This window comes from Canis aureus, chromosome 2 (genome assembly GCF_053574225.1).
Source record: "Canis aureus isolate CA01 chromosome 2, VMU_Caureus_v.1.0, whole genome shotgun sequence".
Taxonomy (NCBI): Eukaryota; Metazoa; Chordata; class Mammalia; order Carnivora; family Canidae; genus Canis; species Canis aureus.
Window position 1 is genome coordinate 64,732,382 of NC_135612.1, and position 13,713 is coordinate 64,746,094.

At 43.9% G+C, this 13,713-nt stretch overlaps 1 protein-coding gene across 11 annotated transcripts in view; it reads left to right on the forward strand.

Moving 5' to 3' along the window:
- LDB2 (LIM domain binding 2) overlaps positions 1-13,713 on the forward strand; it is a 375,092-nt gene that overhangs the window by 350,615 nt on the left and 10,764 nt on the right. The window lies entirely within an intron of this gene.

Genomic DNA, 13,713 nt, shown 5'->3' on the forward strand with positions numbered 1-13,713 from the left:
ATTCATTCACTCATTCATTCAGAATTAATTTGTTTGTATGCTTGCCTAATAAGTGTCAATATCTGATGATGTAAAGGTGGACAACTCTCCTCACCACCAGGATCCCAATCTTATTGGGGAAGCAGCTCATTACAATGCAGGATGATAGTGATCTGTTCATAAGCATGACCATAAAAGTCAAGAGAGGTAGGAACTGCTTAGTTTGGGGGCTAAGTGCGACGAAATCAAAGCTAAGGGGTCCCTGAAAGCTCTGTGACTTTGGGCCAGTTACCCACTCTCTCTGGTCTTTCTTTTCTCATCTGTATGTCTATGTAGTTAATGTGCTGGAAGATGAAGTGAGAAAACCCAGAGGAGGCACTAAACCAGCTGCCGGGTACCTAGTGAACACCGAGCTCCAGTCGTGATTAGAAGTAGTGAGTGATTCATTAGCAAGCTACTGAAAAAAAAGTTTTACAATCACAGTTTTCTTTCCTCTTGCAACTTTCTCAAGGAAACCTTCATGTGTTTGAAGAGTTGAAATATGGCCTCCTCAGGTCTTGGTTTAGACTCTGCTGCTCTGAATTAACTGGAGTAGATAGTGGACATGACACTCTTTCCTGAGGTTCCTAACTCTGGATTCCAGAATAAAATCTGGCTTTCTGCATAATGTCTTGACTTTTGAGCAGCTCCGGTGGCGCAGCGGTTTGGCGCCGCCTGCAGCGTGGGGTGTGATCCTGGAGACCCGGGATCGAGTCCCACATCGGGCTTCCTGCATGGAGCCTGCTTCTCTCTCTGCCTGTGTCTCTGCCTCTTTCTCTCTGTGTCTATGAATAAATAAAAAAAATATTTAAAAAAATAATAATGTCTTGACTTTCTTGAGATTCCCCACACATCTATTCTTTCTCCATCCTTACAGATCTCCTTACAGACTTTAGATTTCTCTTCATGAGCCACTTCTTTTTTTTTTTTTAAATTACTACTTCTATTGGTAAACATGACATTCAACTCTTCAGAAAAGGCAGTCACACACACACACACACACTCACACACACCCTTTTAAACAGAAACCACATGGAGTCACAAGCACCAAAGATACCACAACACAGAGAGAAGGCAAAGTGGCTGGAGTAAGGTGTTTGCAGATTCAACTTTAGGATTGAAAGAACGGGTACACAGAAAGGCACCACATGGGGGTTCGGAGACCCGGGTCAGCACTGACACACGTGTCCAGAGGCCCAGAGGCCCACAGGAGCCCAGGCTTAGCCCGTGGGGCCTCGAGGAGCTGCTGTAGGCCTGGCTCTGCAGCCTCTAAGGCAGAAGGGGAGTCGCAAAACCTGGCCGCCTGGTGGGGGCAGCCCAGAGGAGCCCCCATTCCACTGCCAGGGTGCTTCTGGGTGTCTAGAACTGGACGGGGAGCCGGTGTCTATGGCCCAGTGTGCTGGGTGCCTTCTTCTAGACTGTGCAGTGAACTGCGATCATGAGCCACTTCTTTCCTCTTAAATCTTCCCTTTTCCAACCATGCACAGCTCTCCATACCTTTTCTGATTCCAGTATCAGGTGGCACAGCACTGACTTGTACCAACTAAAAGGCCTGCTACCCTTCCAGCACCTGTGTGCTTGAATACCTATCTCTGTGCTAACTCCAGGGCCATGCAAAAATAGATTAGACCTTGTCCTCAAGTTATTTACAGTCAGCATCTTTCCACTCTCAGGAGACCCCAAACATTGGCACTCCCTGGTCCCAAACCCTCCAATGTCTTCCTGTCCCCCTCAGACCAAAGGCCAATGTCCTCCTGATGGTTTTCATGATCTAGTACCTCACAGCCTCTCTGAAATCACCTTCTCTTCCACCTCATTCTCTCCATGGCCACTCTGCTCCTCTGTGAGATGTTTCTCAGAGCTCCCAGGCCTTTGCCCTTGCTCTTCCCTCTGCTCAGAATGCTGTACCTTCCACCTGAAATGTTTTTCCCCAAATGCCTGAGATTAGGATTGCCAGATAAAATATAGCATTCCTGGTTGAATTTAAATATCAGATAAATAATTAATAAATGACTATTATATTTATTAATTATTATAATAAATTATTGTTTATTATCTGAAATTCAAACATAACTGGGCATTCCTATACTTTTATTTGCCAAAAATGATAACCTCACCATCTGATCTTTACTCAGATGTCACCTTCTGAGTGATTGTAGTCCTTTTCTATTGCTGCTGAGACAAATGATCACAGATTTATTATCTCACGGTAGATTAGAAGTCTTGGCATGGATCTCAGCACATTAAACTCAGGGTGCTGGCAGAGTTCTACTCCTTTCTGGAGGCTCTAGGGCAGAACCTGTCCTCACCTTGTCCAACTTCTAGAGGGTGTCCACATCCCTTGGCTCATGACCCCCTCCCATCCTCAAAGTCAGCAACGTCACATCAGGTCCTTCTCATGCTGCCATCTTTCTGACTCTCTGATACCCTTTTCTACTTTTAGATGCGCTTATGATTATGCTGGGTTTGCCTAGATAATCCACTCTAATCTCTCCATCTCAAGGTCAGCTCATCAGCAACTTTAATTCCCTTTGTCGCATAGCCTGACACATTCCCAGACTCAAGGGATTAGGGCACGGGCACCCCTAGGGAGCCACTCTTCCAAGCAGTGATTTTAGCCAGGGTATCCAGACTCTCAACCCTCTGAACTTCAACGCGTCCTGCCTCCTTTCCCTCCTTGCTTTCCCTGCTTGCTTATCACCAACATATATTTTGTGCTTATTTATCGTCTCCTTCACTTATGTAGCTCCATAAGAGCAGTAATTTCCTTTATTTCTGTTAACCACACCCCCAGCACCTAGGACATACATGGCGCACATAGTACAAGTTCAATTAGTATGTGTTGAATGAATGAGTGAATAAATGAATGAATCCCAATCTCTGCCAACTCCATTTTCATACGTACAGTGTCGCCATTGTCAACATGAATCCTGCTTTTCACCAATCTCACTTCTATCCCTGGGAGGAGAACTGGCTGCTGATACAAGGCTCCACAGGCTCACAGTGATCGCGGTCGGCGGGAGCAATTGAGCAGCTGAGCGCTACATTACTGAGAAATTGCTCCTTCCTTTGTGTCAGAGTGGAGCTGGAGGGCTGTTGCTGGCAGAAGCCCCCAAGAAGGCAGGCAGGCAGGCAGGCACTCCTAACAGAGCTGTGTGCTGGGGTGCTCGGGGCCAGGAGAGAGAAGTCCCTGTCCCCACATACTGACCATGGCCCAGAAATCCTCCCGAACAGCGGCCGTGGGGATGCTGGCCCAAACCCCAGAGCATAACGCTGTCTTTAACAGTCTTGTGGGTGTTTACACCAGGGCAGGAGGCAGGCGTAACCACGCAGTTAATGTTCAGGAGGGATTATAACTGCACGAACAAGATAGCCATGTGCCTTGGAAACTGTCACTGACAGCTCCCAAGGACCATCTCCAAATTCCCTTACTCACAGGACGAAGATTATCAGGCCCCATTTATACATGCAAGTGTTTAAATGCTACCTCACTGCGGGTGCACAGTCTCTTAGCTCCTTGGGAGAAATAACCAGCATGCTACATACGCTACCTGTTTCCGGTGAGGTACAGCATGGACGGGTGCAAATGCCCCCAGTGCTGTGATCAACAGCACTTAGGGGGCCAGTCTCTACTGCTTGAGACTCTCCAAGCAGCCAGTATTTGCCTTTGGGGATATTTGGTACTTTTGTTTAGCCCACCACATCAAAATACTGCTGATGCTTTTCTCATGCTTAGAAAACATGGATGGAAGAAACAACAGTATGATATGTACCGTGTTGCAGTCCAGTGTCCACGCTGATGGCACTGGTGGGAGCACTTCATGCCCAGGATGCTTTTGCCTACATCAGTCGCACCCCTCAGCTCTGCTGTGGGCCAGAAACTGAGGCCCTGACGGTGCCTGCCTCGCCACTGTAGCTGGCTCTCTGATTCCATTATGGGCGGTGTCCAACACCATATTCTTGCTTGCATTCACATCTGTATACCCTCTGCCCAAGATGTCCACCCAACCTATGTCCTAGCCGCCTCTTTTCACCTGGCTGACTCCCAAGTCATCTTTTAAGGTCTCAAATATCAGTTCTTCCTGGCAACCTTTCCTGACACCTCTTATCCTTCTCCTTTATAATTGCCAGCCCACTTGGGAGTCTCGTTTATCCCGTCTCCTTTCTGGAAGGAGGCTTCAAGGGAGGGAGGCTGTGCAATGTTCACCATTGCATCCCTGGTACCCAAGTAACTATAGTTACAATGTGCATGAAGCAAGAACTGATCTATTTTCTGATGTCTAATCACCTATTTGTTTTTGTTGTCCAGTCTGTCATATTCATGTATTCAAGCATTCATTTGTTCCACAAACATCAGATCCATTGCCGGGTGCTAGGTAATATAATAAATAATGATAATAATAAAACAATAGGACATAATCCAGCTTTCTAGTTCTTTACACTGTAGTGGGGAGACTGGCAGTTTTATGTGTCAATTTAGCTAGGCTATGGTCTTCCTTTGTTCAGGCAAAAAAATCTAATTTTTAGGCTATGTACGTATACATATACGTATATATACATAGGGCAGGAAACATACAAAATTTTAGTAAGTAGGTCTTGACAAGTTTCAAAATATCTTCTATGAGGCCCCTGCCTACCCCTCGATTTGACTATACCCCCATCATAATAGGCATGCATATGTTAGGACCTAGATACATATTTTAGGTGGATTTTCTTGTTTTCCTAACAACCTGATTAGATAAGACCTATGGTTATCCTGACCTGTTCTGTTGGGGAAACTGAAACACCAAGAGATTGGATAGTTCATCCAAGGTCACTCAACTATTAAGTAGCTGGGATTTGAACCCATCCTAAGCATGCTTAACTCCACTAAACATGATTCTTCCTTATACCCGAAGTTCTTCATCTTTTATATATTGCCTAATTTCTTACAAACCACATTGTCAATCAGAATTTATCAAAACCACCCACCAGGTAATTTAGTAGAGGAAATTTTATATGGTAAATTATGTACAAAGATGTTGAAGCTAGAAAAGCAACCAGAGGGGGGCACCTGCGTGGCCCAGTGGTTGAGCATCTGCCTTTGGCTCAGGTCATGATCCTGGGGTCCCTACAGGGAGCCTGCTTCTCCCTCTGCCTATGTCTCTGCCTCTCTCTCTCTCTCTGTCATAAATAAATGAAATCTTTAAAAAAGAAAAAAGAAAAGAAAAGCAACCAGAGGAAGAAGAGACAACCCTAAGATTAGCACCGCCACTCCAAGGTACAAAGGCAGGAGGTGCTACTATCAGGTCACCAGGTAGAAACTGGAACCATAGTGGACCTATAGTGACAGTTGTTGGAGAAGCCATCTAAAGCAGAAAGGACAAGAAATACCCTCACTTGGTTCTTTACCCATGTTGTAGATTGAAGACTATCCCTCAAAAATTTATGTTCACCTGGAACCTCATGGTGTGACCTTATTTAGAAATCTAATGACCAGGCAGCCCAGGTGGCTCAGCGGTTTAGCACCGCCTTCAGCCCAGGGTGTGATCCTGGAGACCCAAGATAGAGTCCCATGTCGGGCTCCCTGCATGGAGCCTGCTTCTCCCTCTGCCTGTGTCTCTGCCTCTCTCTCTCTCTCTCTCTCTCTCATTCTCCCTCTCTCTCTCTCATGAATAAATAAATAAAATCTTTAAAAAAAAATCTAATGACCAAGGTCATTATAAGAAGAGAAGACACAGAGACATAGGGGAGAAGGCCATGTGAAGATAGAGATCGGAGTGAAGTGGTTACAAGCCAAGAAACACCAAGGTTTTGCCAGAGCCAACAGAAGCTGGGAGAAGCAAGGAAGGATTCAACCCTAAAGCCTTTGGAGGGAATATAGCCCTGCTAACACCTTGATTTCAGACTGCTAGCCTCCAGAACTGAATTTGTGGTACTTTGTTATGGTAGCCCTAGGAAACTAACCCAACCCAATTCCCTCCAATCTCTGAAGCAGGTTGGAAAAGAGCTAGTAAATTGTGTGCAGGAGTCTGTCCTGTGCAATACAGAGACTGAAGGAAGGGGGTGAGTCTAAGAGCAAATAGGCAAATAGCCAGGGCACTAATGGAAGGGGATGCTCACACCAAATGACACGGTGGAAAAATGAAGTGCATAGGGTCAGAAGGAAAGAGAATGTACTTCCAAGGCCTTGAACTGTGTTCATTGGCCTGACAGGTACCGCAGAAACATTGAGCCTGGCGAGTCTGATGGCACCTCTGTAGGTCAAGACAAAAGCCCCAGCACTTCTGTCCTGGGGCTGGCCAGAAAAGCAGCCAGTGGTCACATATGGGAGTCCTTTCTGGTAGCCTCAAAATTGAGGTCAAGGCATAGATATTGAAATGCGCATGCTTGGCCTGCTCCTTCCCCCAGAAGGACTGTTCCTGAAGTGGCAGCTGCCGCTATGGCAAAGCCAGCTCCTCAGCACCACCCACCCCCCCTCCCAGAACAGAAGAGGGCTGTCTGTCTCCAGGGTTGGATGTGATAACTTTCCCCAGTAATCAATTTGCAAAACAATTGAGAAAAGGCAAAGGCTCCCCTGGTTGAATCTTCAGATAAAAAAGAGGATGTTTTGAATTTGACAACCAATCTACCTTTAATCCTATCAGGAAATAAACCCAAATCATAATCTGATGTTTTAGAATTGCATAGCTTCTAAAGGAAAGCATTTCCTTCTCTCTTGTTTTTCATCCTCTGAGGCAAAGTAGGTTTTACTCCTGTGGATGTCTGTTATTCATTCTTATCTGTTTCTAGGTGTGATTATCTATTTATTTTGCTTTGTTTTGTTTTGTTTTCCTTTTAGATTCTGTGTATCTTTCTCTTGTTTTAATGTAAAATCTCTTTCTGTGAGGTGTTTCTTAATTAGGAGATACTCCTTCACCTTAGAGAAGAGTTTGGTTTTTAATCACCCCACACTCTGATATCTTTTTAATCCAGATTCAGCCAGAGGAGTAACTCGTGGGGGAGAAAAAAAGAGAAAGAACTCTGGTTTGTGGATTTAAACATTTTGTATTTATCACTGAATTCTAAAAATAGATTTTTATTAGAGATGTTAGCCACTAAAATGCAATGTAACTATTGGTCCACTTACCATTGGAGTCTAGTGACCTCCTAAGTCTCAAGGAGACCAAATGATTTACTCCCCGGTAGCTAACCAATCACATCACACATGGATCTCCTGGCTCAGTGGAGAGCTATTGGTGCAACCAGTATTTATCATAATACCAATTTCAGTCCTTTGAGCATTGACTTTGTTCCAAGCATTGCATTAAGTATTTCCATATGTTGTTTCAAAGTACCAGAGATAAGTGTCATTATCCCCATTTTGCAGATGAGGAGATTCAGAGAGGCTGCAATTCTTGGCCAAGAACACACAATTTGTAAATGGCAGACTTGGGGGTTTGAGTCCACGTGAATCTGGTTCCAAAGCCTGCACCACTCATGTGGTGGTGAATCCTGTGTATACAAAGCAATATAAAGACATTGAGAGCTTTTGAACTTGGTATCTCAGCAGTGATTTAAGCCACTCCTATTTAGAGAGATTAGACAACAGAGCAGTTAGTTGTTAAGAACACAGCATTGGAATCTGGCAGACTTGACAATAAACCTCTTCTTTGCCCTTCAAATGCTTCTAAAACCTTGGATACATTATAAGAATCACACTCTTTACTCTCAGCTCTAGGTGATTTAATAGCTTTGAGTTTGAGTTTCCTCACCTGTAAAAGTGAGCCAGAAGCTGGTGAGGGTTAATGATATATGTCAGGGACATACTCCAGGGACAGGCATAGGTTAGATACTCCATGGTGATTATTAAATTACAACTCAGCAAATATTTGAGTATGCCTAATACGGTGTTAAATAGGAGGGAGAGAAAAGTAAAATATGGCTTGCTATAGATAAGGAGATGAAACAAGTCCACAAGAAAGGAACCAATGCAAATATCAACACTGGGCTGAACCTGCTATAGTAGCAGGGGTCTCTTGCGAGCAGGGATTGTCAGAGACAGATGTGGGCTTTGAGCTGGACCTTGGAGGGCATTAATGGTCTATTGGTGGGATTCCAATATAGTTTGCAGGCCAGTGCCAGACTATAAATTCTTAGTGGTCCACGATCAGATGAGGAAGCTTGCTCTGGAATGTAAATTGACTACATTATTGAACACATTGTTTAGTTTCTCTGACTTCTTTTTTTTTTTTTTTTTTTTTTTGACATAAGACTTTCTCAGTGGAGGAAGCAATGAACTGAATTATACTCTGCCTCAAGCTGCTTCTCCTGTCACAGAAACACAACAAATAGTTTGCAGACCACCTACTTTGAACAGCACTGGTTTAGAATAGAGGTCAGCAACCTTTCTGTGAAAGGCCAGATAGTAAATATTTTCAGGTTTGTGGGCTATATGAACTCTGTCACAACTATTCAACTGTGGTGTCATATCACAAAAGCAGCTACCAACATTATGTAAGCATGGCCGTATTCAGCCCACAGGCCATAGCTTGTCAACCTCTGGCTAAAAGGACTGGGAAAGGGGACGTCTTCTAGGCAAGAAGAACAACATGAACAAAAGCCTGAGCTGGTATTGAATAGTAACCTCGGGCAAGCTTTATATGCAAAGAGTAAGTGGCTCAAGCTCAGAGGATGTCATCCATCATCCAGAAAAGATTGGATCAAAATGTTGGCAGTAGGCAGGACCTAGGTTTGGGAGTAAGCCAAATGCCAGCCCAGGGCATCAGCTTTTTCATAGGCCAGAGCCAACTCTGACAAGCATCACCTATTTCTGGAACTGGGTTTGGGCAAGGAGCTGAGCAAGAAGAATAAGTGTGAACACATAACTAAAGAGAATCAAATTTCTCCAGGATTACTGTGAGATGAAAACAAAGCAAAACACAATACTGTCTTTCTACATTTGCTAGGCCCTTTGTTACAATGAAAAGTCCCAGGATGAGTTGAGATCTTCCTGCCTGGCCTGGACATACAGTAATTTGGTACATGTGTGTGCATTTGTACAAAGCCTTCTGTACAGAGGAAGCAATCAGTTATTTATCACGTGGACAAACCACCTCTAGGCCCCCAAGACAATTTGGTTTGTCTGCTATTAGTAGATGACTCTTGGCCATATATCTGGCTAATCTGTTTATTATCCACCCATCCATCCATCCATCCACCCACTCATCCACCCATCCATCCACCCACTCATCCATCCATCCACCCACCCATCCATCCACTCATCCATCCATCCATCCATCCATCCATCCATCCACCCACTCATCCATCCATCCATCCATCCATCCACCCATCCATCCATCTATCCTTTTATTCACCCAGCAAGTTGCTATTGTAGTTACAGGTTTTTTGATTCCATACTCCAGGGTCAGTGCTGGGGCCAGAATCCCAGAAAATGAAGTCAGAAGCGTCGGGGCACCAAGCCTAGCTTAAAACTTTTGCTAAATCTGCAGAAAGGTGTGCTTGCAGCTTTGTTGGGATGGGCAATAGCTTTCTTTGGGATCCTACATGGACCTGGCAGGGATTATACATTTCAGAGCTTCATACTCAAAATGAGATCTCAGGCCTTGCTGACTCCTGCCCCTTTCACAGTGTTCTAGAATTCCTCCTGGTGTCCCCCCAACCCCACCACAGGAGGAAGCAAAACTAAGTGGCAGCTCTGCATGTAGGCTGCTGCAGATGTTGCAGAAATGCTGTGGTCTTCCTTTTCAGGCAAAAGGACTGGTCTGCTGAGACCTTTGTAGAAGGCCCAACTCTGCAGATACAATTGTTCCTCTAAATCAGAAGACTGTGTTATTATGCTTAGCTCCATTAATATGCATTTGACTGATGTGTGCATGCACGTGTGTGTCTGTGTGTGTGTGAATGTGTGTGTGTGTGTGTGTAGCATGGAAGAGAAGAAATGTAGCCTGGTTTATACTTATTACAAACAGGGAACTCTTTACTCCGAGTCAACGCATGGGGATATAAGAGGGTTCGTAAACATCCAGATATTTTGTACAAACTTTGCAAGACAGGCTGTGTAGCCTTCCTCAGATTCTCAAGGGGGCCCAAGACCCTAGGGACAGTAGGAATCCCGGCTCCAGAAGGAACTGGCTAGTGACTGCGGGAACCCATTCCCCAACCGTCTTCCTGATCTCATTTCATAATGCCCCTGGCCTTTGCTGTTGCCAAAATGTACTGGCTTGCTGCCTGAGAAGGCAGGCTTTTGTCTGAGTTAGTTCTGCCACCTACAGCCCAGCAAAGCCAGCACAGCTCCACAGCAGGCTCGTTTGCACGCGTGAATAAAGGGGAAGGCTGCCTTTCTGGGCTGGGAACCCTCACTGGAAGAAAAATGGCTTTGGGGATTCCTGATTAGTATTCAGAGATACGAACTCCTTTGGGGTGGGTTACAGTGATGGGAAGATATTTTTACATTAAAGGGAAAGGAATAAATCCTGAGGATTAGCACCTGAAAAAAGTACTGCCCAAAACCCAGGGAGGAAAGGCAACCCCGCAAGAAAGAAGTAGATAATGAGCTCGCAGGTTCTCACGATAAATGCAGCTCTCCCATGTGCTGGTATGTTCCATGGCCCCTGCCCTTCTGTGTCCACAGAGGTCACTTTTGCCATCTAACTTGTCGTGTAATGAAAAGACTTGCTTCATAAAGATGTGATTCCCAAAGATGCTCGATGTATAAACCAGAGTAGTTTTCTTAATATGCTTAAATCATTCTGAAGGGGACCTGAGACCGAGGCAGAGATGGTGTTATCCTCCTCATTATGTCCCTAGCACCAAAGTAGAGTGCCTGACACATAGGAAGAAGCTCAACAAATGCTTGTTGATTCGAAGTAATAGAAATGTCATTTGTTTCACAATCTGTGCTGTTCTTGCTAATACAGAATTGTAATATCTACTGTTTGTTGAACTCTGATGTGTCAGACATATTATCTCAAATTCTAACGATGATACACAATATGGGTATTGTTTTACAGGTGAAACTGAGACCCAGCACTATCAAAGGGCTCACCCAAGGATGTACACCTAGTGACAGAATGAATACAGGACAGACATCCATACCTACACCTCTTGAGTTTTAAGTCCATGCTTGTTCCACTCCGTTCCATGTATTTTACATCCACTGTAAGCCCATTTCTCAAAAATGGGGAATGGGCCAAGAGGAAACGGTTGAAAACCTAACTTTGTTATTTTAGTTTTAAAAGGAAACAGTGCTTTTCTAGTCCTTAGAATTTCCCTGAAATCATTTCTTACTAACGTAGCTTAATAATGGATGCAAACATCTTCTGACCCTGTCTGAATCTAGCAGTGGTTTTCCTTTGATGGATAATCCACTGTTATCTCTGTAGAGATGACTGTGGAATTCTTCACTCCGTTTGGACTGGTGAGCATCAGTGGCTGGTGGAGACTCAAGGCTGTCTATAGCCTGCACAGACTTTGATTTCAGCAAGGAATTCTTAATGTAGTCTTCATAGTGTGGGAATGTGGAGTTAATTGCAGAGGAATTCCCTCTCTTTCATGGGTTCTTCCTTACTAAAATTTAAGTTTCAGAAAGGACTCCAAAATAAGTAAGTAAGAAGATATACAAGATTGAAGATGCCCCATAACTAATCCAGGTCTCATTACTTGACAGCCTGATTCAGTAGGATTGAGTAGCTTTGTCTCTTTGGCTCACACTGTACTTGAGTCATTCAGGCTTCGAAATATTGCTCTCTTCCTCTGAGAAACTGCAATGGGGAAGAGATTACAATTGTCCTTTTCAATGGAGTTAGAGGTTTGGGCCAATCTTAGATCATCAACAGGTAAAAAGGGCAGAGAAATTTTTCTAGATGAAGGTAATCTTGATATATCATGCTTAGGCTTGAGAAGAGAGGAAGAGCATGGGTAAGTGAGGTTAACTGAAAAAAAAAACAAACAAAGTAGAATTCAAATGGAAACCATGGGGAATTTGCACATCTTACTGTTCATATGTATCTATCCTAAAGCCCAGCATATGTAGGGCAGCAGACCTCAAACTTTAGTAATATGTATCCGAGTCAGACAGGAGCATGCTTTTCCAAAAGGCAGATTCAGGACCTCAGGTCCAGACCCAGTGAAACAGAAGGGGAAGAGCCTGGAAGTCTGCATTTTTAATAGTCAACTCATTTGGTTCTTTTTTTAAGATTTTATTTATTTATTCATGAGAGACAGAGAGAGAGAGAGAGAGAGAAGCAGAGACACAGGCAGAGGGAGAAGCAGGCTCCATGCAGGGAGCCCGATGTGAGACTCGATCCCAGGACCCCGGGATCACGCCCTGGGCCAAAGGCAGGCACTTAACCCCTGAGCCACCCAGGGATCCCCATGATTCTGATGGAAGTATTCCTTAGACCATACTTTCAGGAACAATGAAAAGGAGAAATCCTCCATTCCTTCTAAGGACACCTTAAATGCATCCATTCACTTGAGCCAAACCTAGGAAAACAGAAAGAAAAGGCACAGTCTGGGCATTCAAAGAGCTCAAGGTCAAGTAGAAAAGAGACTTGGAGATGCAGATGGTAGCAAAGCATGGATGAATAAGTTCATAGAGCAGAAAGGGTTGGGTGCATGGGAGAACCATAGAGAGGCACCCAATTCAGCCTGCATAGGAGAAGTGCACGAAGTGGAGTTGAAGGTGTTAACAGAAGAAGTAACCTTGTCTTCAAGGATGAGTGGGCATTAGCCAAGAGAAGAGGGAAGAATTGCAGGTAGAGGGAACCCAGTGGACAAAAAGCAGCATGTCCTCTGAGTAATGACAGAGGGAAGTAGAAAAATAGATGAGTGACGCACGTGGAGACTGCACATCTGCCTTTCATAAATGAAATGCTGTTTCTCCACGTGGAAGAGTGCTTTGCCACTATGTATATGGCTGTGTTGTGGTCTTTGTCTTCTTAGATCCAGTACTCTCAATGCAGCAGTATTCTGATGAGCTTCCAACTGAGAAAGAATTCAGAAAAGTTCAAGGCAATCCTAAATGGATTTACCTTCCTGTTTCATTCATTAATCTTTGTCATCAGATGTCTTGAACCAAAGTAAATCCGAAAAATCTAACCAAAGGAGGGAAAAAAGCAATCATGTACGGAGCCACAGAAAAAGCTCCCACTCTGAACTAATGTTGGCATATGTTACTGACATTATCATTATGTGTAAAATACAAATGAGTACATGAATAAAAATAAAATAGTGTTTGTCGTGGGCCTTGATAAGAATTAGGATCAAAAAAGTACTTGTAGTTGCCACTTTGTTCTCCCCAGTTTAAAAGATGGCTTTCACTGCCACATAATCTACATAAACTAGCATTGTAACTCACAGTGTGTGGTTATACAAACAGGAACAACAGCAGAAACCAGAGTAGAAATCAGAGCATGCTGTGCACCATGGAAGAGAGCTTTTTTCTTTAACCAGAAAGAATCATTTGAATTCAGAATAGAGCTTACATATATCCACCCAACAGTTTGTACAGAATGTGTCTCTGGATGTGTGTGTGTGTGTGTGTAAATCACATTCAGCTCTAATATGCTATTATAAATAATAGTAAATAAAGTGGGCATTATCAAGTGTTGGTAATATTTCTTTTCCTCCAAACTTGCATGGACAAAATCAAAACCAGGGGGGAAGAAAGAAAAGTACCTTTGAGCTTTCTAATTGTTTCCAGCTGTTAACATT